The sequence below is a fragment of the Onychostoma macrolepis genome, chromosome 21, assembly GCF_012432095.1.
Source record: "Onychostoma macrolepis isolate SWU-2019 chromosome 21, ASM1243209v1, whole genome shotgun sequence".
Taxonomy (NCBI): Eukaryota; Metazoa; Chordata; class Actinopteri; order Cypriniformes; family Cyprinidae; genus Onychostoma; species Onychostoma macrolepis.
In genome coordinates this window covers 21,308,132-21,334,346 of record NC_081175.1, presented here as the reverse complement: position 1 = coordinate 21,334,346, position 26,215 = coordinate 21,308,132, and the positions used below count along the sequence as shown (strand labels likewise).

Here is a 26,215-nt window from a genome sequence, read left to right as displayed (position 1 = left end):
CTGAAGTTGTTTAATGATATCATACAATACATTATTTCATGGTTGTTGTTATACATCATGGCTAAAAAAAAAAAATGCAGGTCAACACGAGAACCTATTTATGCTTCACACCTCCATAAATACAGAACATACATCATCAACAGTCACGAAATATGGAATTCATCAACAATTTGAGTACATTTTATGAAGGTATGGTAATATGGAAGCAGTTTATGAGCAGGGGAAACAACTTTATTGATTTATTCTTTCCATTTAGCCTCATTGCATTGCATTTCATGGGAAACATCGCCCTCCGTTGGTGGCTGGTGAAAAGGTTACATAAACGTATTGTATGTTTAAGACTATAACAATAATGACAAAGATTATGTTGAATTCTAATGACAGTTACATAACATGCATTTTGCTCATTAATGGACAATAACAGGCATAAACAGAGGTGAACTTTAGTGTTGGGCCAAGTTGGGATTTCATCTTTGATGAATTTGTTTTCTTGCTCTTATCTCGTGTTAAAATCACTTCTAATCTTCTTTTCGCCATTCGCATTATAAGTGAGCTTAATTATTTATGGCTTCATTAAGGCAAATGACCTTTTAATATTTCTGTGCATGTTTAATTTTGACGATAAGCAAGACAAACCGAGCTGATTGGAATTGCAGACGAAAGATAAACAGCTTTCAAGGCAACAACGCAGATAAGTAGCATTTAATTTACTTCACTGACAGGTGGAACTTCCTTTGAGAGAAACTCTTTGAGTAGATAGAAGACAATTGATGTCGGTGGCCCCGCCTTTTACTGATTCGCAAAACACTTTAATTAAATGGTTTAAATAGCATCTAATTCATCTTAAAGTAATTTCACTCACTAATTAGTTATTAATTATCTCCTTAAACTATCCCAAACTTTTTCTAACCTCATCTTCAACCTTTATTTTGGACTAGTTCACAAAATTCTGTCATTATTTACTCACCCTCATGTTGTCCTAAATCCATTGAACACAAAAGGACTTCTTAGGCCGAATGTTCTTCTGTCAAACTCCAAAAAGAAGAAAAATAAAACCCTATAACCATACAACTTATGCACTGTATTTGTTGTCTTTTAAAGCAATAAAATAGCTTCATGTCAAGAAATTAAAGTCACTACTGGAAATGTCAACGCCTGGTCCTCAAGTGTCATACAATAAAACGCAACCTTTTTCCAATGCAAATGTTACTCAAGTTTTGTATTTGACTCACATTTTGCTCTCTCCCTCCCACAAAACTTTTGAAGACTTAGAATGTTAAATATGACATATCAATAAATTTGCAATCTCTTATCATTTCAGTAACCTGATAACACTAGTTCTCTTAGCTTCTTTGACAAACAAGTGTAACTTTGACAAGACCATCTGTCTTTGCTTAAAAAAAGGGTACTGTTGTTCTCATTTATCTGGTTGCTTGTTTACCGCAACAAATCAGAATGATAAGACTAAGCGAATCAACAAAAGTGTTTTGGCACTTCTAAGTCGTGCCACTTACAACAGGTGTCACATTTGCAACAATGAGGGCCAGCCAGATTATTTGGCTCATTGGTTCATTTTACAGGGGTGAAATTAAAGGCCTGGCACAGGTCCTTTCATTCTCTAGTAATTTGGTTGCGGGCCAAAAGATGCCTAAATGATATTTTGGCAATATGAGGGTTATTATGCATTACATGGACAGGTTTCAATATCAAATTAATCAGAGATGGAACTGAAAAAAATAATTACCAAATGCATGTTTACTTGCAAATAACACAATTTATGTTTAGAAAGCCACCATGTTTGCTGCTAAAGAGAAGAGTTCAATAAAGCCACACAAAAATCACATGTATAACTAAATGAATGCATTATTCTTCTACCAGTCTTTCAACTTCATATTTGAATTTTATTCTCCCTTTTCAGTTTCATTTTGGTGTGACTCAGCTAAAAACTAGCTGGTGTTAATTGACGGTGTGTTGGAGCCCAGGCGAGGGCCAGGGGCCAAGAGCAGGACAGGTGGAGGCCTAATCATGCAGAAAATGAGGCCTTTGGTGGAATGGAGGAGGAAAACGAGGAGGAAGAGAGGAGTAGACAGATGAGGGGGCGACACACCTGGGACCTGACCCGACTGGAACAAAACCAGCTCCACTGCTTCATATCCTCTCAGTTTCGGAGATGAACCCAGCCCACCAGCATCCAGAAGTCCTCTTCCATCCGTCCTCAGAAGGTCTGACAGAGGGTGATTCAGCTCATTGCACCAAAAAACTGCATAAAAGAACAAGAACAAAGACCATTTTAATTCTAGACAATCAACAAAGTGCAAATCACTGGAAGGAACCGGAATCATCTGAATAAGCAGACACATTTACTACTAAACTAAGGTTTTCACCTAGACTTGTAATACATGTAAATAATTATAATTTATGATAGCAAATAAGTGAATTGTAGGATGATAACAATAATAATGCAATTTATTTGTATTTCCAAATAATTTGTTTTGTTTTTTTTCTATTATTCCATTATTATTTATATTATTAATAATAATAATTGTAAACAATACTACTTAAAACAGCTAAAAAACTCAGGGACTGCAGGGGCGGTGTGAACGCAGTCCTGGGTTCTTTGTTCCGTGGTTAATTTTGTGTCCATCAAAAGAGGTTTGAGTTGTTTTCATTTAACGAGAATTCAGGCAACAACAAAAAACCCACTAAGAATATGAATTAGCATCCATCAGTGTATTTGCAACCATCCGCTACCGTTATTCACATCGTTCCCGCCAAGTCTATAGCACATTCAAAATGACCCCAGCCGTCTGCAATCCTGTCACGCTCTGCATTTCCTCAGCAGCTTGTTTAGAGTGTTGTACATGACATCATATTAATCAGAAAGCTAAAAATCACACCAGCTATTGGGTTCTATTACATTAGCTGAGAGAGCACATTTCCAATATGTGCAGAAATATTCTCTGAGATGGCATATGCATTGAGAGAACGTCCTTATTGGTGCAGAGATGGAAGTTGACAGCGGTAAATTGGTAATCAGCTTCCTGGATATTGAAAAATTTCTCATTTATCAGGTGGCAATGGTGGAAATATTTTGGCTGCATGTTTGTTAGTGTGTCCCGACCGTGGGTATGCGATGCTGTGTGAGGGGATATTGTATTATACTGATAAGGTCTTTCTTCACACGCTTTGGATTTTTACAATGAATATGAAAGTATTGATTTTTACAATACGTAATATGAAAGGAGATGTTTATCAGTGCAAAAATGCCACAACATAAACATACAAGCAGACACATTAAGACAAATGTGGAAATGTTTTTGTAGTTAATGTATGCATTGTCTATGGAATAAAACCTAACACATCTTGGGCTGCCAAAATGAGGGATTAAGAAAAAAAGTGAAAGCTATGAAACACTTGGGGGGAAAAAAGAAAAGACTGGAGTTATAAAGGACGACAGAAAGGAAATCAACTTCCTCAGCTGTGGCCATATGTTACCAAGGTGATGTTCCATGAAATCGATCCCAGTCTTAATATCTGCCAGCACTTGGGCTTCCAGAGTCTTAGCTGGCTCTTTGCATGCTGATCTGGGCATGACTGAAAAAGTGTGAGTAGGCGTTACAGGCTACTGAGAAAAGAAAATATGCATCTTTGTTTTTTCATCCTTATTTTAAGTCATGTTAGATGTACTGATATCTCACTTTAAACATCTTCTGAATATCCCTTTTATATGAATTTGGAATAAGTTTCTCCATGCTTTATATATCAATGCATATACACAGAGATAGAGTAATTTCCTGCCTCAGCATTCAAAAAATCCCTTGCCAAGTAAAAAAAAAAAAAAAAAAAAATTGTTTTGTTTTGTTTTTGTTTTTTTAATTGTATCACTTTCATGGCATGGCATTTTTATGACATGTACAGAAACTATGTGGTGTATTAATGCTTTTTCTCTAGTGAATACACTGATTCTTAGTGTTTTTAAACCTGAATTCTTGTTAAAAGAAACCAATTTGAACCTCCTTTGATGGATCCAAAATTAACAGAGAAACAAAGAACACCATTGTTTTTGAAATCATACTGTCCCTGCCCTTAAAAAATGGATCCGAGTTTTGACAGTCTTGTTTAAGTTGGTATTAGTTGTTATTAAGTTGTTATAAGTGTTAAGTTGTAGTGTTTTATTATTATTATTATTATATTCAATACTTCAATCAATCATTAAATTTATTTATTTTTATGATCATTTTAATTATTATTAATAATAATAATCATGAAGTGCTCAGTCAATATTACAAAAATAAATAAATAGAGGTTGTTATTAATAATAATAATAATAAGTACTCAAAAGTCAAGATTACTTAAAAAGAAAGAAAATAAATACATTTATAAGGGGGAAAAAAATTCATTTTCATTATTAGAAAACATTTGAGTTTCAGAGTATAGTTTTTTTAAATACTTGTCATTCTTATAAATAGAAAATGCAGCACATCTCGTTGCATGTCATCATTACCTCTGCATGGTAACCTATAACAGGCAAAAACATTTGAAATTATGCAAATGTCAGAATAAAGTGAACTTTGATTGCTCTGCATTCACAATGCAATTTAACACAATCCCCCGCACTTTCTCTCGGAATGATCAAAACGGTCAGTTGGATTACACACCCTCAGGAAGTTACAGCGGCTCATTCCTTTATATTGCACCGCTCTCAGAGTTTATCAAATTCAGCAGATATCCGACAGTACATCTCATCACAATGCTAATACGAGGAGCTTTTCGACGCAAGACTGTAGGAGGCATGAGAGACGCTGTCGGGGAGAGCCAGGGCCTGGAGACATGCAGCCAGACAGAGCAGGAAACAGCAGGCAAAAAAAAGGCCTTTTGTCCCCGTCCCGCTATTAATCTGAAGACTGTAGAGAAATCCCAAAGGGATTAAATGTGTTACTCCTAAAGCTTTTTTGCTCTTGCCAGTCTGACTGCAAATTAAAAGAAAGGGAGGGGGGAATAGTGAAGAGGGAGGGACTGTTAATTGCTCGCCAATCGATAATTCTATAATTACTTTGTGACAAATGGCTGGCTTGCAGTGCTGGAACTGGTGAGGAAAGGGAGGGTTCAGGTGTCGGTGGGGACGTGTAGAGGGGGTTGGGTACGACCAGGAACGGAAATATTTGCTTTTGTGCCTGCAAGCGCCGTCACTCTGGGCATTGTGACATGGAATTTGTGTCAGGTTTAAACAGGAAGCGAAAGTCTCCAGGGAGCTTCTGTCTGGGGCTTCAGTGAGAGTGAAAAGGGAGAGAACAGCAGCAGGCCTGCATCCCTGATGAAATCACACAGTGAAATTCATTCACGGTGAGATCCGAGGTGGATTTAAAAGGAATAGTTTACGCAAAAATGAAAACTGTGTCATCATTTACTCACCCGCATGACGCTCCAAACCTGTATGATTTTTTCAAAGAGCTTTACTGCGCTTCTCTGTGCAATTAGTCTCCACTGGAGCTGAGGCTCTCACACTTCAAAGACGATGCAGAAGCACTATAGAGAAGGATCATAAAACTGGTCCACAAGACACAAACCCTATATTTCCCCATAGGTGTTCTGAAGTCATATGAACAGTCTGAAAATGAAACAACAGCAGGGAGTTTGTGAGATTGCGATAGAAATCCTGAAAAAAGTATAATTAAAATAAAACACTTGTACGTGATTCAGAATTTTTTTTAAATGGGTTATTTGATAAAAAGATTTCACAAATGTGAATATTGCACTAGTTTATATATTTTCCATTTAATTTTCATTTTAAAGTTTTAGTAATTTTGTTGTGTGATTTCATCATTTTTAGTTTTTTTCAGTTTGTTTGTTATTTTAATTTCAGTTTGTTGCTTTGGTAAATTAAGTTAAACTAAATTAAACTGAGAAATGTTGCCTTGACATAAAAAAAAAAAAAAAAAAAGTTTTCATATTTTATTTCAGTTTATGTTTATTTTATTTCAAGTAACAGTTTCTTTCTTTTTTTATGGTTTTAATTTTTGTTTTAGTTAACTATAATAACACTGATGTGTTGTTATTTAAATGTATTTATATTTCTTATAAATTCATATTTATATCATCTGGTTTTCCAAAAGATTTTAAATGTGTATATCATTTAAAAATATATATTTTGTGAACATTTAGAAGTAAAATAGCATATATTATAGATGTCCTCGAAGCTAGTTAGTTTTCAAATTTTAAGAAAATAAATAAATCTAAATCTGGGGGGGGAAATAGTGCAGTTTTATTTTACATCCAGGGCCTATATTTCTGTGACAAATCACCTTCGGTGTCTTTGACACCAAATACATTTTTGTATTTGTTACCATTATTGCTTGTTACCATTAACCTTGAAGAAATTAGATTTATTTACCTTCCCTTCAAACCGGACACCGACCTTTGCCCATTGTTACCAAACCCCTGTGTGGTTTTTTTGTCTGCGTTTTTCCTTTCAGGGTTACATTTGCATTATAACAGCATAGAAACTGAATATTTTCAATACGAAACCATTTAACTGAATGCAAACCCTTTCAAGGAACTGATTTGCATTCCTTCAGCTGACTCTTATGCATCTCTTATGTTTCTCAGCAGGTGAAAGAGCTTTTGTGTGCCTAAAATCATCTCAATTTCAGAGTCGCTGGTGGACAATTCTTTTGAAAGAGCCTGAAAACAAGGAAAGACGTCAAATGTACGAAGCCAGCATGGGCCAATTGATCCTGGGCTTCTACAGACTGCTCAGATGCCCCCCGCCCTCACAGAGCTGTTTTATTTAGCGCTACTGCCGAGTCTGTGTGTTTGCTCTTAAGTATCACAGGGAACTAATGAAGTGCGGTGGGAGGCAGCCGCACACACTGTGGCATAATAAAGCCAGGCATGGACCACCGATCCCCTGACTGCCAGAGAGCTGCAGGAAAGGGGGGCACTGCTTGTCATTTAGCACAAACCCTTTCTGGAATATATTAGCCATATTCTTACTGCTCAGAGAGCAACATAAACCTCCCAAATATTGTGAGGCAGTGACTGTACATTTTGAGGCACTGAATGATTTTTGTACCAATTAATCATTGATAATGTGTGGTTATGTTAGTATGTTGTGTACTGTATGGGATAGTATTTTAAAGGAATAGCTCACGCAAAAATGAAAATTTACCAGAAATGTACACACCCTTAGGCCATTCAACATGTAAATGAGTTTGTTTCTTCATCAGAACAGATTTGCACCAGTGGATACTCTGCAGTGAATGGGTGCCGTCAGAATGAGAGTCACAGTAATCCACACGACTCCAGTCCATCTTGTAAAGCGGAAAGCTGCATGTTTGTAATATATATATTTTTTTACTTCAAACCGTTGCTTCTGGCTAAAGCATGAGTCTGTTTTCTCTAGTGAAAAACTCATCTTGTCTGAATCAGGAGAGAAATATGCACAGATCAAGAACCATCCAGAAGGGCCTGTTTAAAGTAAAAATGCCTTTATGATGGATTTGTTTATTACAAACATGCAGTTTTTCACTTTACAAGAGGTTAACTGATGAACTGGAGTTGTGTGGATTACTGAGATGTCTTTATCAGTTGTTTGGACTCTCATTCTGACGGCACCCATTCACTGCAGAGGATCAATTGGTGAGGGAGTGATGTCATGATAAATTTCTCCAAATCTGTTCTGATGAAGAAACAAACTCATCTACATCTCAGATGGCCTGAGGGTGTGTAAATGTTTTGGCAATTGTTCATTTTTCGGTGAACTATTCTTTTAAGGCAAGACGCTACAGGCAAAAACAGTTTTTTCATGCACTGGTCAATTTTGAGATTTTATAGGCAATTTTTTTGCTTTTATAACTCGTCTTCTTTCAGACTAGTGGAAAGAAAGCCTCCAGTTCTGTCGATTTCAATTATAATACATATCTTTAAAAGCAGTTTTCTCAAAATGAGTTTCTTTCATACACTGTGCCAGAAATCTCTACACTTCAGTAGCACAAAAATACACCAAACTTTTTAAGTTTTTAAAGAGGGGTTTGTTAATATATCATTTGTGTGATATGTATTTAACATTTTATGTTTCGTATTAAACATTTAAAGAAAATACTATTTTACTCTCTATACTCCAGAGCGTCGAACTTTAATTCAATGTGTTACTTGCATTTCCTTGTAATTATTTGTGAAATTTACTAGCAATTTCTAAGGAAAAATTGTTTTAAAGTAAATCCTACACCAGTGTATGATCTTCTGGGACAGAAGTTGGGAGAGAACATCTTGTGCAACAGTAGCAGCTCTGTGGCCTAAAACCGAAACAAAGGAGTTGCAGTATTAATAGAAAAGTTTACAGTGGTCATTTCAAAGCCTTAAGGACGTGGAAATGTTGAAATGAAGGAAGTAACAGTATCGGAAAACTGAAAAAGGTTATTTGAGGGCAGTAGGTTGTGTGCTTAGTGTAGCAATGATCAAAGACCCTCTACCAGTGATTCCAGTGGCTGAAACCTTCTCACGAAGCAAAGAGGCCAGCGCTGTAGCTCAGGGCCAGCTCTTGATGGATACTGATTAGTGTGAGCGTAAACACTTCCACACTCCTGGTGTGATCCCTCTGTATCAAACCTAAGATGGAATGATTATCTCCAATTTTTCGCCACTCCTTTGATCCTAAATTGCGCCACCTTTGGTTCTTCTGTCCGATTATTGGACATTATTGTATCTCGCCTGTCGTGGCTCCTTTGAAACATCTTGGTTTGTGTGACATCTTTAGAACTCCAACTCAGTTCCTCTAGGAAACCTCTTGAGCTGCTGCATGCATCTGCACATGCATTTTTCTAGCTTCTTTTTCACACATACCGCTGTAAGTTTTTCCTTGTCAGAGTTACTCTTGAATAAATTGGTTCTGGCTCAACTTGTTAAAGAGAGTGAGCTGATAAAGTAGTGATTTTGTTTCTTGCTGAACAAGAGACTAAACATCCTTACAAGTTCCTTGTCTGCCTGAATTAATTACTGCATTTCCATTAGAATACAGTGTATGAGAACTGCAGCTAAACACTAAATCAGGAAGTGGAGGTGCTCGGGGTAAACAGAGAACGGCTAAGGGTTTGGCTAACAAATGGCTAATCTAATTCAGTTACATTTTGAACATTTTACTGCTTCACATCTTGGCGAAGATTGCAAAATGAGCAGAAGATTTAGTGCACAATTTAATTGGGAAAGAAACAGTGGAATCCAGAAGTCTTTAATCACATTTTTTATATTGTTTTTAATTTATTTGTTTTTCATTTTTAATTCAACTATATAATCAGAATAATTAAACGGAATATTTTGCATGCATTCCAGTATTCCTTTGTATATTCTACAATATTCTTGGTAAACACTGATGATCATATTATCCAGCATAATTTGAAAATGATCCAAATAGCAATAAATGAAAATCACTAGTGCACTGTAAAAAAAAGGAATCTATAAAACATCAGAAAAGGTACTGACAGCTCATTACACAAGACATTATATCCATTAATTTTACGGACATTCCGTTAATTCTAATACACAACGCAATGCACTATAAAATTCTAAATCCTTGTAAAACACAGGAAAAAAAATACGAAAAAATTATTTAAAGTTATACAGTACATTGTGCCCTACTTTTACAGATTTTTAAAAAAAAAATTGAGTGTGACCTAGAAATAGTGTAGTCTTAAATATACTTTTATACACTACAGCTAAAAAGTTTGTGGTCGGTAAGATTTTTAAAAATGTTTTTGAAAGACATTATGTTAAACTTTTTATCAAAACTTCATTAATTCTTTAAAAAAAACTGCATTTATTTGATCAAAAATGCAGTCGAATATTAATATTATAAAATATTATTACACTGAATACACTTAATTACAAAATGCTAATAAAACACAATTTAGTCCTGTGATGCAAAGCTGAATTTTGAACATCATTACTCCAGTCTTCAGTGTAACGTGACCCTTCAGAAAGCATTCTAATATGCTGATTTGCTGCTTATTATCAATGTTCGGTGATTATTATCAATATTGAAAACATGTTGCACTGCTTAAAGGGATAGTTTACCCAAAAATGAAATTCTGTCATTAATTACTCACCCTCATGTCGTTCCATACGTGGTGCTGCTGACACAGAACAGCATACGTTGTTTACGTATGTAATACTCTCCAAAATGGCGCAATAGGGTGACGCGGAGATGAATTGTTTAATAAAGTCGTTATTTTAGTTTTCTTTGCACACAAAAGTATTCTCGTAGCTTCATAAAATTCTGCTTGAACCACTGATGTCACATGGACCAGAAAGCTCTCGAAAATTCATCAAAAATATTTTAATTTGTGTTCTGAAGATAAACGAAGGTCTTACGGGTTTGGAACGACATGAGGGTGAGTAATTAATGACAGAATTTTCATTTTTGGGTGAACTATTCCTTTAATATTTTTGTGGACAAAAATACTTCAATTCTTTTACTTTTATCTGAAATGCAAACATTTTATAACACTATACTTTAAATATCTTTACTGTCACTTCTGATCAATGTAATGCATCCTTGCTGAATAGAAGTTAATTTTTTATTAATTTCTTGGAAAGAAAAGAAAAGAACACTGATTGATCAGTAGTGTACATATTGTTAAAATTACATTTTGTATTGTACTTTTATGTTATTATACATTTTTCCTTGTTTTAATTTTTCTCAAAACATTAACTGGTTATTTGTCAGATTTTCAATGCCGTCTCACACTTCTGGACGCCACATATATATATATATATATATATATATCTTACTGCTCATTTCAAGAAACTTTCCGAGCATCAATCATTGACCTTTACACTGTATAGGTCAATATTCCCTGCACAGCTTCACAAGTGGTTGCGGATGACCTAGCTCATTAATGTCAATAGTCTATTCACTTTCTTCCTGGAAAACATAATGAAAAGCAAACGATGTCTGAAATAACATCTGCCTCCTTTTACACATCACAATGTACTCAAAGACCTCAAAATCATGCAGCGAAAACGTACTGCGCAACCGCAAACCCAACAACCTCAGCACCGACTGTACATGCAGTATATTTAGAACGTATGCAAATCAACCTTATCTTCCCCTACCTGGTGTCTTTTCTCTCGCTCTCTAAATGTAACGTACAGATCTGAGTTTCCTATGAAGTTTTAATTGGAGCCCCAAAAGCTTCTTAGTTCCCTTGCAAAGTCGTTCCGCAATACATCTATGGTGCAACTAATTACTTTTCCGAGCCGGCATAATCCCCAAGACAGATTCTCAATTCTAAAGATATTTATGACCTTTTTGAACACAAAGTGTTAGGTCACAGTGCCACGGACAGGTATCATCTAAATATTCAACATCCTGGAATTAATTGAGGAAGAAAGTAAGTTTTACAAAAAGGTTATTTGGAAGGCTTACTAAAACACGAGTGTGAAAAGTCAACGGCAACACCCGGCATCTCTCAACAGAGCGGTCCTTTGTGCTGTACAATTTCCATTTCCTCATTTATCTTTCGGATACATCTTGCAGACTGACATGACATTAATGAGCAAAAAATTCTCTAAAACTAATTTGAGCCTCAAAGTTATGGGGGGTTTTATGCTAGATTTAGATAATGATGGAAAACCGGTTTTGAGTGGCACATCAAACTTCCCCTGGCTCATTTGTGCTCAGATCAGCACAGAACTCTCATTAAATGGCTTGCATGCTGCAGACCAGAGTCTTTCATTGGCACGGGCGACCAGCAGACAGCCTGGAAAATAGCTGCTCAGAAACTGAGCGAGTGTTGAATTCTGGCAATACTTACTGTCTGAGTCACTCTCTTTAACTCTGGAGATGATATGCTTTGCTCTGACACAAATAATGTGGCTGGATTCACGATGGCATGAACAAAGAAACCCTCTTATTGAGGTTTCAATTCATTTACAAAGTATTCCAATTTTCTGCTCGCCCTGATACAACATCATCAAACATGGCCAGTTAATGTGGACCAAAGCCATTGCAAAGTACCTCATCAGCTTTTGATGAAAGTAAGCAGTCATTTAACAGACAAGGACAATCCCGCCGGATCATTCCAAGCTGAGCTCGAACCAGCAATGCTGATTTGCTGCTGGCACAATAAAGATGCAAACAGTCCCAAACTCTTCAGATGACCTGTGATATGAAAGACAAAAGACAGATTAGACATAGATTGGGATCAGCAATTTTGTTTTTGTTTTTTAAAGGAAAAGACTGGAGTAAAAACTGCTGAAAATTCACCTTTGCTATCACAGGAATAAATAACAATTTAAAATAAATAAAATAGAAAACAGTTATTCTTAATAGTAACATTATTGAACAATATTACTGCTTTTTCTGTATTTTTGATCAAATAAATGCAGGCTTGGTGAAAGAAAAAAAACAATTAAAGCATTTCTTTTTTTTTTAAATCATTAAAAACATTAAAATCTCATTAAAAATTAAATCTCATTATTAAAAGAAATTCAATCTCATTGATCCCAAACTTCCAAATAGTGTACATCAAAAAGTACATTTCATGCTTTTGAGTGGATAGTTCATTGAAAAATTGAAGATTGTCATCATTAACTCACCCACATGTTGCTGGAACCAGGGTTATAATAATTAACTAAAACTGAAACTAAAATTAAAAACATAAAAATCCTTACTTGAACTAAAGTAAACGTTAACTGAAATAAAATTAATATTTAAAATATATATATATTTCAGCTAGTTGTAAAGGCTGTTTTATTTAGCTTAAATTGTACTAAAATTGCACTAAAATAAATAAAACTGAAATAAAAAAAGGAATAAAACTACTAAAAAGAAGTACAAAAATGACAAAAATATAAAAATAAAAACTGATTCAAAATATCATTTAAAACTTTAATGATACCTCAATTATACTAAAATAGCACTGGTTGGAACACAAAAAAACTATTATATATTTATGAACTGTTTCTGTCATTTTTCTACTATCATATAGCACAAAATACTAGCAATATGTGTTGTTTGTTAAAAAAAAAAATAAAATAAAAAAAGGCATGTCATTTTTTGAATGCCTGTCAATGGGGAATCATGCTGCTTGCCCCCCAGATGGTGTAGTTACAGCATCAACCAGCAAGAGCCAACTCATCAGCTAAACCTAGATCCCTTGGACCCGTCTTTTTAGGGACCACAGGTGGGCAACTTTCAGGAAAGCAGGGTGAGGTGGATTCTGTTCAGAGCAACTGGGGCAATGTGGCACAACGGGAGAGGAACTGAGTTTGGAGCGGTTCGTTCAATATATAACGCAGTCATGGGAAGCATAGCGAGCTAAGTCTCTGGGCGCAAGGTGCCATCTCAGAGGGTCCGAAAGCAGATGGATGGGGGGGTGGGGTGTGTGGGGAGGCCTGGCAGACAGACAGAGAGCTCAGGCTGTCACACACGCAGAGCTAAGTGACAGCCACCAGCGTGCAGGACCAATTGCTACAATATGGCACCTTGGCCCAGGCCATCACGGGCAGCCTGGCAGGCCGTTCATCTCTAAGGAGATGTACGGCGAAACAGAATGGTGCTTTTTTCTCCAGCTTTTCCTTTATACAACAAATTCCTCGTAAATGCAAGCCTACTTGGCTCCAACTTCAACCTCCATTATCAGCTGTACAGATTGACCGTTTGTGTATCCCGTACTCTCCCTCACTCAATAAGCAGCTTTAATTATGTTGAGTGAACAAAAGAAAACTACAACAGATGTTTGTGTTGTGCAGCAAGGGGTCTGAATGAGAGCAGGAAATTGAAAGGGGAAAAATCTCATGAAAACAAACACAAATTACATCAAATGTACTCAAAAAGAATATGTTTTTAATTAGCTTAATTCAATTAGGGGAAATTTTTCAATTAAATTAACTTGTGCTTTTTAAACAACAAAAAAAGGAAGTTTAGTCTTGTTGTTAGAACTTGAATTTTGGTATGCCAAATGTTTAATAGATTTTGTTAAGCTTTTTATCAAACACTGGCTGCTGACATATGATAAAGAAAACAAAGCATATTTATTTTAGCAGAATACTATATTAAACTACATAATGAAAAGGGCGTTAAGATTAAAAACGTCTAAACTTCTATACATTCGGTTATGAACATAGATGATGTATGTCGATAGATAGATAGATAGATAGATAGATTTATATATTTAATAAATAAATAATATGATTGAATGCTCTAGGCGTTGGATAACTTTTTAAAAATAAATAAAAACTGTATGCATTTAATTTACTATTTGTTGCCTTCTAAGATCTAAAACCATTTAATATGAGATTATAGCATTTGGACCAATCAGACACACAATTTTTCATTAGATTTAACAAATCAATTCATTAGATTAACAAATAGTCACAGACTCCTCACCCAATACACATACTGGGTGCCAGTATGTCTGTGAACGATCTCCTGGCCAGAACACCTCAGCCAGATCAGATCAACTTTACGACCTAAAAGTATGTAGAGCGAATCTTCCTCCCTACTCAGTTCTCTCTAAAACCGACATACTGCTATAGGAAATGACGTCTTTCATTAATTCATAGACAAATTTTTCTATGACTTTCCTATCATGCATATCTCCATGTCTTTGTGTATGATTACTACCTCCTTGTATACCGTTTTATTCATGCTTATGATAGATCACTAGTTAATATCACCTCACTTATACCATGTTTGGACTCTATCAATTGTCTTCAGATTATCTAATTGAGAGTGTATATTATATGTTGATTGATACATATGCAACATATTAGTGTCCTAAGAATCTTTAGTAGTTTTTGCATTAACCGCAGGCAAATTACATATGCAAATTACCATGTTCAGAGACAAAGAGTCGTAAACTTTCCCTCCAAAATTGAAAGTCACCATTGGCTCTTTGACACCCCAGAGGTGTGACCTCTAGAGCAGATAAAACGCTCACATCAGTGACCCGCCTGCCAGTCTACGGTTCTTTTAGATCCTAAGAGGATGAGGAGGATGTGAGCTCCTCAGCAACCCTTAAGTTTTTGCGGCCTTGACTTTCCATTCAACCAAAGATCCTCGGATCTCAGCAGATCGCTATCTTAGCTCTTTTTCACTTTCTACCTGGGAAGAAACTCCCAATCACCACCGAGCCAGAATAACATCTTTTGGACTTCATCACCCTTCAAACCCAGAAGAACTTGAACTCCAACTCCAACTCCAACTCCAACACCACCAAACCTTCAAACCATCAGAACTTTCATCCGAGACTGCATCCAGACACTTGTTCAACGACCAAGGCAATGCAAGTACCGTACATTTAACTAAACGAAGCAGAGGTTTAGTATAAGCGGTAAACCCCTTGTAAAACAGCACTGATGGTTTTTAACTCAGGTGGTTCTGATTCATTTTTCCATAACTGCGGTCTCTGGTTTCTCTATTAGCTTCATTCATCCACTTTAGCTCCCCTTTGTATGTACGCGTGAGTGTATGTTTATTCGTTTGTTTGTTTAGATTAGTTATGCATGTTAGCATTTATTTAATAAAAGTTGTGTGCACAAATAACATGAGTTTCTGGTTCTGCCTTGCAAATTAATGTCTACGATTTTGACCCTTGCTACATGCTCTAATGCATTAATAGGAAAGTATTTTCTGTGGCCACGGAAATATCCTTTCTTAGAGTTGATATGAAGTTACACTGAATGTTCGCTGGACAAACAGATTAGTTGAAGTTACATTTCCCTTTTGAGCTGATTTGCTACAAGATATACACAACAACAAAAAAAAAAAAATCAGGAAAGGATAAATAATATCATTTCTTATTCATATCTTCATGGAACATGAAGGGAAGGGAAGGGAAGCAAAGGACGTGTGGCCTTGGAATTTGTGCTCTGCATTTAACCCATCCAACTGCACACACACAGCAGTGAGAAGTGAACAAACACACACACTGTGAACACACACCCAGAGCAGTGGGCAGCTAATGCTGCGGCGCCCGGGGAGCAGTTTGGGGTTTGGTGCCTTGCTCAGGGGTCTTGAGGGTGGAAGAGAGCACTGTAAATTCACTCCCCCCACCGACAATCCCTGCTGGACCTGAGACTCGAATCCGCAACCTTCGGGTTACAAGTCCGACTCTCTAACCATTAGGCCATGACTGATTTTTGGCATAAAAGAAAAGTCAATCATTTTGACCCATACAATGTATTGTTGGCTATTGCTACAAATATACCCTTGCTACTTAAGAGATGGTTTTGTGGTCCAGGGTCACATATATATGTGTGTGTGTGTGTGTGTGTGTGTGTTATTATAGTAAACAGCTACTTTCTAATGATCATCAATGAAGAAAGATCAAACATCATATCGAGACCAGATGTTTAATGGTTTCGGAGGCCTTGGAGATGGCATGAAAACTAGCAGAGTGCTATTCAAATGATTAATTGTGGGCAGGTGGGGTCTTAGTGGCACTATGGTGTTGCGTCTGCCTGCTTATTCACCCTCTGCTTTCAACCAACCTCATCCTCTCCAGCACGTCATTCGTTAAATTTACAGCTGTCCACGGAGCAGGTATGCTAATGAGATTTATCCACAGGCTCTTTGGAGGAAACTCCCACATGGTTCATCTTTAGTTTTAATCCGCCTGACAACCGTCATTCCATCAGCATGCGAATCCCACCCATTGGCGTTTACCTAAAAATAAACAAGGTGGAGAAAGAGGGAGACAATCAGACAGATGGATGGATGATGGCACGTCATACATTATGGGGTGGGCACCACTGTCCAACTTGCAATAATCAGTTTGCAGACAGGACAACCACGTTCTGACTTAATCAGCGTCACATACTGGCAAAGCAGGAAAAGGGGATACAGTCACAATGTGATCTAGCACTGTCTTACGGTCTTATTAGATATAATAATAATATAAAAACACATCATCTTAGCCATCAGAACGACTGAATCATTCATTAAACTCAGAGTGTTTCCAGAGTGCTTATTAAAGCCTCATCAAATCAGCGTATGCCCACGGAGGGCGCCGTCTCAGCTGAGAGATGCTCACTCAGTATGCAGCGCTGAAGTCATTGCTAAGTCTGTTGCCTTTTATTTCGTGGCTTGCCCATCGATCCCCTGTGCCGCTGAACCTTTGTTTGGCCTGCAAAGCCCGAGACATAAATCAAGGTCTGGCTATAGAAAGTTTCTCCACAGGAAGTGGAAGAGGGAGGGAACTGCATGGGGCTGCAGCTAAGATGGAAACAAAACAACCACAAGCCATTTTTTTGAGTAATACCATCAGCTTTTTATAATGAACAACAACAAAAAATGCTAGGTGCCCTGACAACATCTGGTGAGAGCTTCTGGTGAAAGAGGTTTTTGTTTTATTGGTTGAATCCAAGAAACATGTCAAGAAAACGTCATATTTCATCCAAATATCCAAATTTAAAAAATAAAACAACAACAACAACTACTACTACTACTACTAATAAGAATACGTTATAATAATAATAATAATAAAAGTTAAAAACTCTTTACTGGAATGCAAATAATAATTTATTTTATATTTTATACAGTAAATTTATTTAAACTTCACAGTAGTATTTAAGTAAGTTTTTGTTTTAAATAAAAATATATAGTAAATTTTGGAAGAAAATACTGAAATTGATGAATCACTCACAATAATAATAATAATAATAATAATAATAATAATAAATACATTTAACAGTAATTTACATTTTTTTATTAGGATTATTAAAGTTAAAATCTCATTACCGGACTGCAAAAATTCATACTTAGTTTATAAGACATTACAATACTGTATATATTTTTCAATGTTATTTTTTGTAGTTAATTTAATTTTTCATTTTAATCTTTATATTACAGTACTTTGTTCAAAAAGTACTTACTAAAACTGTTTTGTTTTGTGACGTGGACATGGTGGCCCATACACCAAGCCTGACGTAGCCATATGATTGCTTTCAAGGAGGAATGAAATAAAATTTAAATCATTGTTTACTGAAAAAAAATACAGAAATTTCATTTTTTAGGGGTGTACCATCCCTTTAAATGCTTGTGAATTTCTGCATTTCCTGTTTTTTGGACTTGCATGACAACAAACAACAACAGCAGTTCCAGTACACAGAGTTCGCACATTTCCCAATTTGCATTGTTTCACAAGCAACCTAAGGTTTTTATCTCCCGTGCACCATCCGCAACACAATTCACCACTGCTCAAGCTCCATGAGCTATAAAAAAAATCACCATTATGGCACAAGTTGAGCTGATAGGAAATTCATTTGAGAAGCACATTAAGTTGGAATGGTATGCATGTGTTCCTCCCCCCGCAGCCCCCTTCCTGGTTATCTTCAGCTTTGCTCAGTAGGAAACTCATTAGCTTCTTGTGCTGGGCATGGAAATAAAACTCTGGCACACTTTGTCTCCATTTCTGAGAAAATTAATTAGAGAGAACAGACACCATCGCCGATGTGCCAGCCTCTATTCTGACAGTTGCTCCTTTTTTTCCCCAAGTATCATTATTTCCTGCTGTTGTTGTCGCTTTAGAAATGCTCTGTGCGTCTAAGGGATTGCGGTATCGATCCACTCAGACCTGTTAAAAAACTCTGGATTAAATTTGCTTGTCTCTGTGTTTGCTGGTCATGCTTTTAAAAAATACTGTTTACTGTGTGAGGGGAGACGGTATTGAATTTTAGTGTCTTGGTAGTATATTGGGCCATTTACACAACACGCACGCTCCATCTCTTTAACACAGGCGGGCAGAAAATTACATGGGATATCTTGGATCTTTTGTTTATTTATTTATTTATGGGTGTTAACAGCGAAGCTTGCAGCGCTACACAAATTGTGCTACACCTTATCTTTTTGGTCTGTAATATTCCTTACTGGATACTCCAACTCTATCTGTGAATGCAATACATGTTTTCCACATATCGCCAAAACCAATCACGTTCCCTCCTTCCTCACCGCGCGTGTGTGCACTTGTTAACAGATAAGGCCAAACTCCTTCACCAAAGGACAATCATAAATAAATAACAGCATTGTCTAATAATGCAGACACCGTAAAATTTAGTTCATATTATTAGTAGGGCGATCAGCTGAATATTTTAATATAATATGACTAACTAAGGCATGCTCTTGATTTCAAAAACAACTAGATATAGCGCAACAGAGTGCACAGTTTTTAAACTTGACACACCGTCATAAAAATGTGCTGTTCATGCCAATAGATGCTAAAAAACAAGACAAAGCAATGGCCAAAGATATTTTTCTGCATGTGAATGTTTTTTGGGTTTTTTTGGAATAATATCATGAGCTTTTTATAATTAAATAAGTGCTAGGTGATCTGACAACAGCTTGAGATAGTTGTGGAAAAGCCAAATAAATCAATTATTGAGAAAAAAAAGAAAAGATTTAGCTTTTTTGAATTGCATTGATGTTTTGCAATGTTTTCATGATCATTCAAAGAGTTTCCTTCCCAAATTCTAATTATATACACACTACCGTTTAAAAGTTTGGGGTCACTGAAATTGAGTTCAGCAAAAATACTTTGTTCACAAAAATATTAAGCAGCATAACTGTGAGAAATGTCTCTCAAATCATCATATTAGAATAATTTCAGAAGGATCATGCCACTAAAGACTTAAGTAATGACTGCTGAAAATTACCTTTTAAAATATAGTCTTCATATAAGTTTTCATATTAATATAAAGTGGCCTCTATATTTACCTTGGACAGAACTAAACGGACCCTGTGGACAAACTTATATTCATAAATATAGAAAAAGATCAAACAATATAAAAATATTTTATCATGGTTTGAAAGGTTTTCTCAGCAAATGTTGATGTATGTGATTCACTGACATACTATATGCTTAATATTAGTTATTATCAATGGACAAACTTGGACCAACCTTCTACATGCCTGTTGAGTGTCCTCAGCTTCTCCTTATTGTTGTCCTCTTTTCTCACTCTTGATTGAGGGTGGAGTGGGTTATTGAACTCTGGGTAAAACACCAGAGGGACTTGACGCCCTCCTGTAGAAGAGATGATTGGGAGGTGGGGTTTTTTCCCAGCCGTAGCAGGTCGAGAGGAGCAGCATCTTGGTGATATAAAACATTGATCAGCATTGATTTTGTGTGTCTGCAAGTGCACCGCCCTCTCTGTCTCTCCTCGCTCGCCTCCTTCCCGCCTTTCAGGCTAAGCTATGAAACGATGTTTACTCCACGGTTTCTTAGTGGGCGGCATTTTGTCTGAACAGAAGATGGTGGAAAAATCTATACAATAGATAAATAGAAGAAAAAAATGTAACCTTCTCAGGGAATGAAGAAAGAGGAGGGATCCAGGGACAAAGGGAGGGAAGAAAATAGAACAGGTCCATTTTCTGCCCCGTGCCACAAGGCATGCAGGTGTCCTCTTAGCGTCGCTCTGCAATTCATCCTCCAGAATGTACGAGTTCCACCAACACCATCCTAAAACAGGCATTAATCAAAACAGTACTTCAACCGAATGTTTTCTGCCAAAGACGCAGTGTTTTTATAGTTGCATTGGTGTTAAGTCTCAAACTGTTGTCTTAAAGTTAACATCAGGAACTGACTGGAGAGGAGGGGTTAATGAAAACATCCTATGAAAACAACCGTTTTTTCTGAAATTACATCCAGTTATGAATTGTCTGCAATAAGGCAAGAAACCTGGGCTGCGTTTCCCAAAAGGATCATAAGCCTAAGTTGACTGTAGCTCCATTGGTTTCAATGGGTCTACGATGTACTTAAGCTTACAACGCTTTTGGGAAACGCAGCCCTGGACTAATAAAGTAAATAATAATCATTTACTATTCTTTATTTACTATAATATAATATTAGTACTGATAATAGTACTAACAAGGTCGTTTTTATTTCATTTTGTCTTGAAATTAGAAATGACATTAAAATTCTGTCGGATATGATGAATCTCTTGTTATGGCCAATAACTGATATATGGCTAATATTAAAATAATATACTATTTTGTCTAAAAAATTTTAAACAAAATCTCTCATTTCAAATACTAATATTGATTGGAGGTGTCACATTACAATACACAGCAGAAAAAATGTATATTAATTTTGAGATTTGCTAAAGATTACATTTAACAGTGTTATTAAATTATTAGGGTTTTTAAAGGTTAGACATTATAAGTTAGTGTAACATGATGCCACAGGTAATTTAAATGTAAAAATAGATTAAAGGAGCATAATTAAAAATCCAACATCAATTGATTTGGCTAAATTAAAATAATCTTGCATCGGATGATAACTGTACCCATATATATTTTGTGCACCCCTACTTTAAATACTGCAGAACATGGCTAAACATGCATAATTACCAACCAAAGAGTTAAATAGCTTATCTTTAAATGCATCCCGCAATTTGTTTTTTAGTCTCTGCATTGTGGTTTGGGATTTAATGATAGTGATATTATTACAGAATAAAACATGGACAAAATCTTCTTACCAGAACCTAAAACCAGTTTCTGATGACTGGTCGCTTCCTGCAATTGCTACCTGTCTGATCTGCGAGGAACTTGAAAACATCTGTCCATGCAATAATGACTCAACAACTGCACCAAAAACGTTATAAAGTTCAAATTCATGGTTGTAAAAACACTTATATCTATTCAACCCACCAGGTAATTTGAGTTTGAGCCCCTGGGTTTCAGCCATGCTTTTGCATTCTACAACCGCTGAAAATGTGAAGTTGCATTTCATTTCTCACTCTTGCAGAGCTATTAAATCCTGTGCTCTGGATTTTCTTCTGCAAGTTCAGGCAAAGGTGGCGCAGTGTTAAGGGAGTCCGAGACTCAGAGAGGGCATCAGCGCTTTGCCGCAGAGCTCGAGAGTCTGGCCTTAGGCCCCCCGACCGCTCGCCAGCGAGGCATGGAGGCCACAGTGCTGAAAATCCCATCAAGCCGCAGTTCCAGGTCCACGCGCAAGAAAGATGAAGCATGCTAGCTCATCAGGGGACACGGCCAAGCCCTGATGCGTCTCCTCTTCTTGTCCCCCTCCCCAAAACTCTCTCCACCTCTCTTTCGCATTCACTTCCCACCACTTCCCTTCAGGGAGAGTGTTGCAAGGCCAACAAGCCGGAACCCCATGCACTGGCCTCAGGGGCTGTCGCTCGCTTGTTGAATAAAGGAGCTGACTGGCTGATTGATAGACCCACACCAGTCCATGCCCCTCGCGCGTTTCCTGGTTCACTGCCTTAAATAAGAATCCTTTGCCGGGCGGCCCGGTTTCAGCGTTCGTTAAATCTGGTGCTTGATGGATTGTACCAATTTTCTGCCAAACCCGGATGAGCCACCTAAGCATCCCCCCTTCCCTTCCCTTCTCTGCCTCAGGTAAATCCCCCGGAGCCCGGGCGAACAGGAGTAGTCTAAAACGGTATCAATCACACCAAAGGCCACTCTGCCATGGCGCAATGTTTCAATTATACCTCCCGCTCCCTCTCGACCGTATCGCCCTGTCCCGACACCCCCGTCGTGCCCTCCAGCCAAAATGGAGAGCTCTCCGTCTCCTCGGCAACAGGCGCCTCTTTATCTCTTTTAATTCATTTCAGGGTTATTTATAAGCAAGTCTATCATCCCCCCAAGGGCTGTACCAACCCCAGAGCTGACAGATGCTGCCAAAGCCAGAGTAAGCCGCTCTCGCCTGCTAGCGCGCCACTCGGTCCGAAAAGAATCGTCTGGAGCCCACAGGGCCCTGAGCTTTGTCAGTCTGGCGCGATGGGAGACAGACGGGTGAGAAAAGTTAAGCAGGTGCAAGCACAGAGTCTCTGGTGTGTCAGGGTCATTTGTTACCCAGCAAGGACAGACAAGTTCCCCTCAGACACGACTCGGCAGATGGGAGGTCACTCTTGCGATGGCGGGAAACCTTCGAATCGGAGTGGTTTAAGCAGCCCTGTGATGTTACAAGTCTGACCGTTAGTTTCAAACAAAGAAATCAGAAACAATAATTTTAGAATTGACAGCTTATTCAAAACCGCTTCTGTCATTAAAGGCACAGTTCACCGAAAAAATACAATTCAGTCGTTATTTACCCTCATTTAGAGTTGCATCTCTTCTGCTGAGCACAAAAGTAAAATTCAAGTGTTAAAAATGAAATATTACCATTTCCTCACCCACTTGTTGATCCAAACCCATTAGACTTTCATTCATCTTCAAAACACAAATTAAGATATTTTGATTAAATCTGAGAGATTTCACTGCATACATTGAAAGTCCATTCCACCAAAACTTTCAAAATGTTCATAAAAATATTATAAATCTAACCCATATGAACTGAGCTGTTTACTCCACATCTCCTAAAGAGACAGAATCACTTCATATGAAGAATGAAATTCTTTTGGAATGACATGAGGGTGAATAATTATAACAAAATTTTCATTTTTGAATGAACCAACCTTTTAAGCTGAAATTCATTCACTGATAACATTCTCTGCCTCAGCTCTCAAATCTCATTCAAGTTTGTGTATATTTTTAACCAACTGTAAATGACAAAATTTTAAGTTCTGGGTGAGCTATGCCTTAATTATAGTACATGGCCTGACTTAAAATTAAAATGCATCAGTAGAACTGTGCCTCTGGTTGTTACGAGAAATTAAAACCTCCCCACCCCACCATCTGCATCTACCTAAAAACGAATAATTAAAACGGTACATTTAGTTAGAAGACTTATAATCCACCATCAAAAATAAAAAGAAAACATTATCCATTCAATCAAATGCATTCCACCATTACATCAGTGTAATTCTGAATGTCATAAAATTGTATAATTAATGAAACAGTCCATCATCTTTCTCTATTGCTCCCTCGGCTAATCAATGTCACATTCAATAAGCACCCATTTATGACATTTTCAAAGTTTCAGCTTCAGAAATTACGGCTAATTTTTCTCAATTTCCTCATTTCTTCAGACACTGATTTTGAGAGGCATCGCAGTTGGTGAACCAGAGTTTCACTTTGGCACAGTTCATAAAGTATGACATTACTCAAGGTCAAGTAGCACTCGGAGCAGCCAAGGTCCTGTTTCCGGCAGTAATCCCTTCCTTCCATTCCTCGGTATCAAAGCTTAGCATGCTCGTCCATCAGAACAGCTGGGTCCTCAAACAGGAATGATCCACTGTGGAGATCCTGCCCATTACCAGTCTCATTAATTAGCCTCATCTTTATTATCTCCCTCCAGCCATGACTATTGATTAAAAATTCAAAACGAAATGAAGCTGGATCAATGCACCTCTCATTAAATCATCAACCCTTTATGACCGAACTACCAGAACTTAAGTTTACCTTTCACACAAGGCCTGGCATGCGTCATCGCTCAGGGAACTCGTGGATGTGCAAAGATGCTAAATGTGGCATGTCCCCACAGGGGATCTTCATCTGTAACTATGAAGCAAGAAAAGAAATCTATTAAAAGCATGCTTTTAAACCACTCATTAGTACCTACTTCAGAAAAGACACCATGTACGGAAATAGTTTAGCAGGGCCACAGGTGCTCTAAAATGTCTCCACACACAGGAGTTATCATTTAATGTACTATTTCACCAAATGAGCTTTTTAGATATAGTGATACTCAATTTTCATTAGCTTGAGTGTATCATTCAGGGCTGCTCATTTATTTTATTTGCTATGCATATCCGAACGTCCATTGATTTTAAAATTAATAAAAAATTAATTAATTAATAAAATGAAAGAATTGCCAAAATTAAGAGTCTCCAGTATTCCTCTGACATATGAAAAAAAAAAACATAAGATTGGTTAGCTGGTCTCCACCTGGCCAAACTAGTTAGACTGCTTTAAAGGTTTTAGAGGGTTTTTGGCCACCTTGGGGCAAGCTGGTCTTGATGCAAGATTAACTAAACCACCAACCTGGTTTTCAGCAGGGTCCTCACAAATTGGCATTTCCATAACTTAGCACGGCACAAACCTATAGACCAAAACACAAAAGACCTTAAATTCGACATTAAACTGATATTGCAACATTTAAAAAAAAAAAAAATTATTTTGTATTCCTTAGAAAAACTAAATACATTAAACTAAATAATTAAACCGAACCTAAATCAATGCATCAGTATGTTTTTGGATATTAGTTAACATTGCACTGTGCACAATAAGAGCAGGAAAGTGTTAAAGTAAATCGGCTCAATTTTGATTTCATGTTGACTTAAAGGTCATTTTAGACATTTAGGCATGTGGTTTGAAAGGCATATTGTTTAGGGGGGGAAACAAGTATACAAGTACATATCTGTCATTGCAATTGTATATTGCATATACATATATGACATAAATACTGCATTGCATTTAAGTTAAGAAATGGTTCATTTTTCAAAGCTCTGAAGCCAAAACTGTATTTGGACTAGCCAGCACACAATCTGGTTCCATTCCTTTTCATAAACCATAATACAGCAAGTGGACTTTTGGACATCTGATCACTAGTTCCTCCCAGGAAGGCTAGTGCTATGCTCTCAGGGGGGGTTGAGGAGGGGGACACAGCCAGATACACACCTGGGAGTGGAGCCGATGGGCTTGATTCACCCTGGCACACAAACAGAACAACTGGCGGGGCTCTTCTGCAGATGGGCACGCAGGTGGGCATAAGGCAGGGCAGGAGGGAGCACAGGGGGCCTCTGCCAGGTTTGTGTCGTCCTTGTAGCTCAGAGTAGGTGCACTTCTTTTTTCCAGTTGATCACATCTGGGCTGAGGTCCACAATGCTTCACTATCAAACAGGGAAATCAATGTGAAGCTGTACTGCCCCCTAAAGGAGCTTCACGCAACTGCGTGGAGCCACCAAATGGTAAAAACTGTATTATAAAACATATATATTTCTCCACGCAAACTTTACGCCTCCGGATGAAGTTACCTTGAACTTCGAGGGGAATTTATGTAGTTCCACAGCAAACAAATCCATTTATAGCAGATGAAAAAGATATGAATGCACACTTGGAGTAAATGTTGAACAGATTTCGTCTAACAGGTCATTCCATCACCAAGCAGTGGAACGAGCGCTTCAATTGGGTCTAAATGAGAACAGCCGCGTTGTTTGTTGTTTTTGGGCACAAATGCGCTTACTCACAATGTGTCATCATGAGTCATTGAGCTTCTGCTGGTATAAACAACAGCCGCGCAACGGCAAAGCTATTTATCATTGGCGAACGCGATGGCACGTTTAACGCAGACTCCGCCCACCTCATTAAACCGAC

At 37.3% G+C, this 26,215-nt stretch overlaps 1 long non-coding RNA gene across 3 annotated transcripts; it reads right to left on the bottom strand.

The window, feature by feature from the left end:
- LOC131528213 (uncharacterized) lies at positions 1–26,215 on the bottom strand. Of its 3 annotated transcripts, XR_009267819.1 has the most exons (13): positions 25,876–26,215; positions 25,520–25,731; positions 24,884–24,941; positions 24,302–24,400; positions 21,644–24,203; positions 21,472–21,551; positions 20,294–20,453; positions 19,896–20,083; positions 16,492–16,666; positions 12,014–12,157; positions 5,413–5,608; positions 5,054–5,311; positions 1–2,260 (listed from the first exon to the last, which is right to left on the bottom strand). It is a non-coding gene; the product is annotated as an uncharacterized LOC131528213 (long non-coding RNA). The 3 variants fall into 3 exon arrangements; XR_009267818.1 differs by having other exon boundaries at positions 5,054–5,608; XR_009267820.1 differs by lacking the exons at positions 5,054–5,311; positions 5,413–5,608 and having other exon boundaries at positions 25,876–26,213.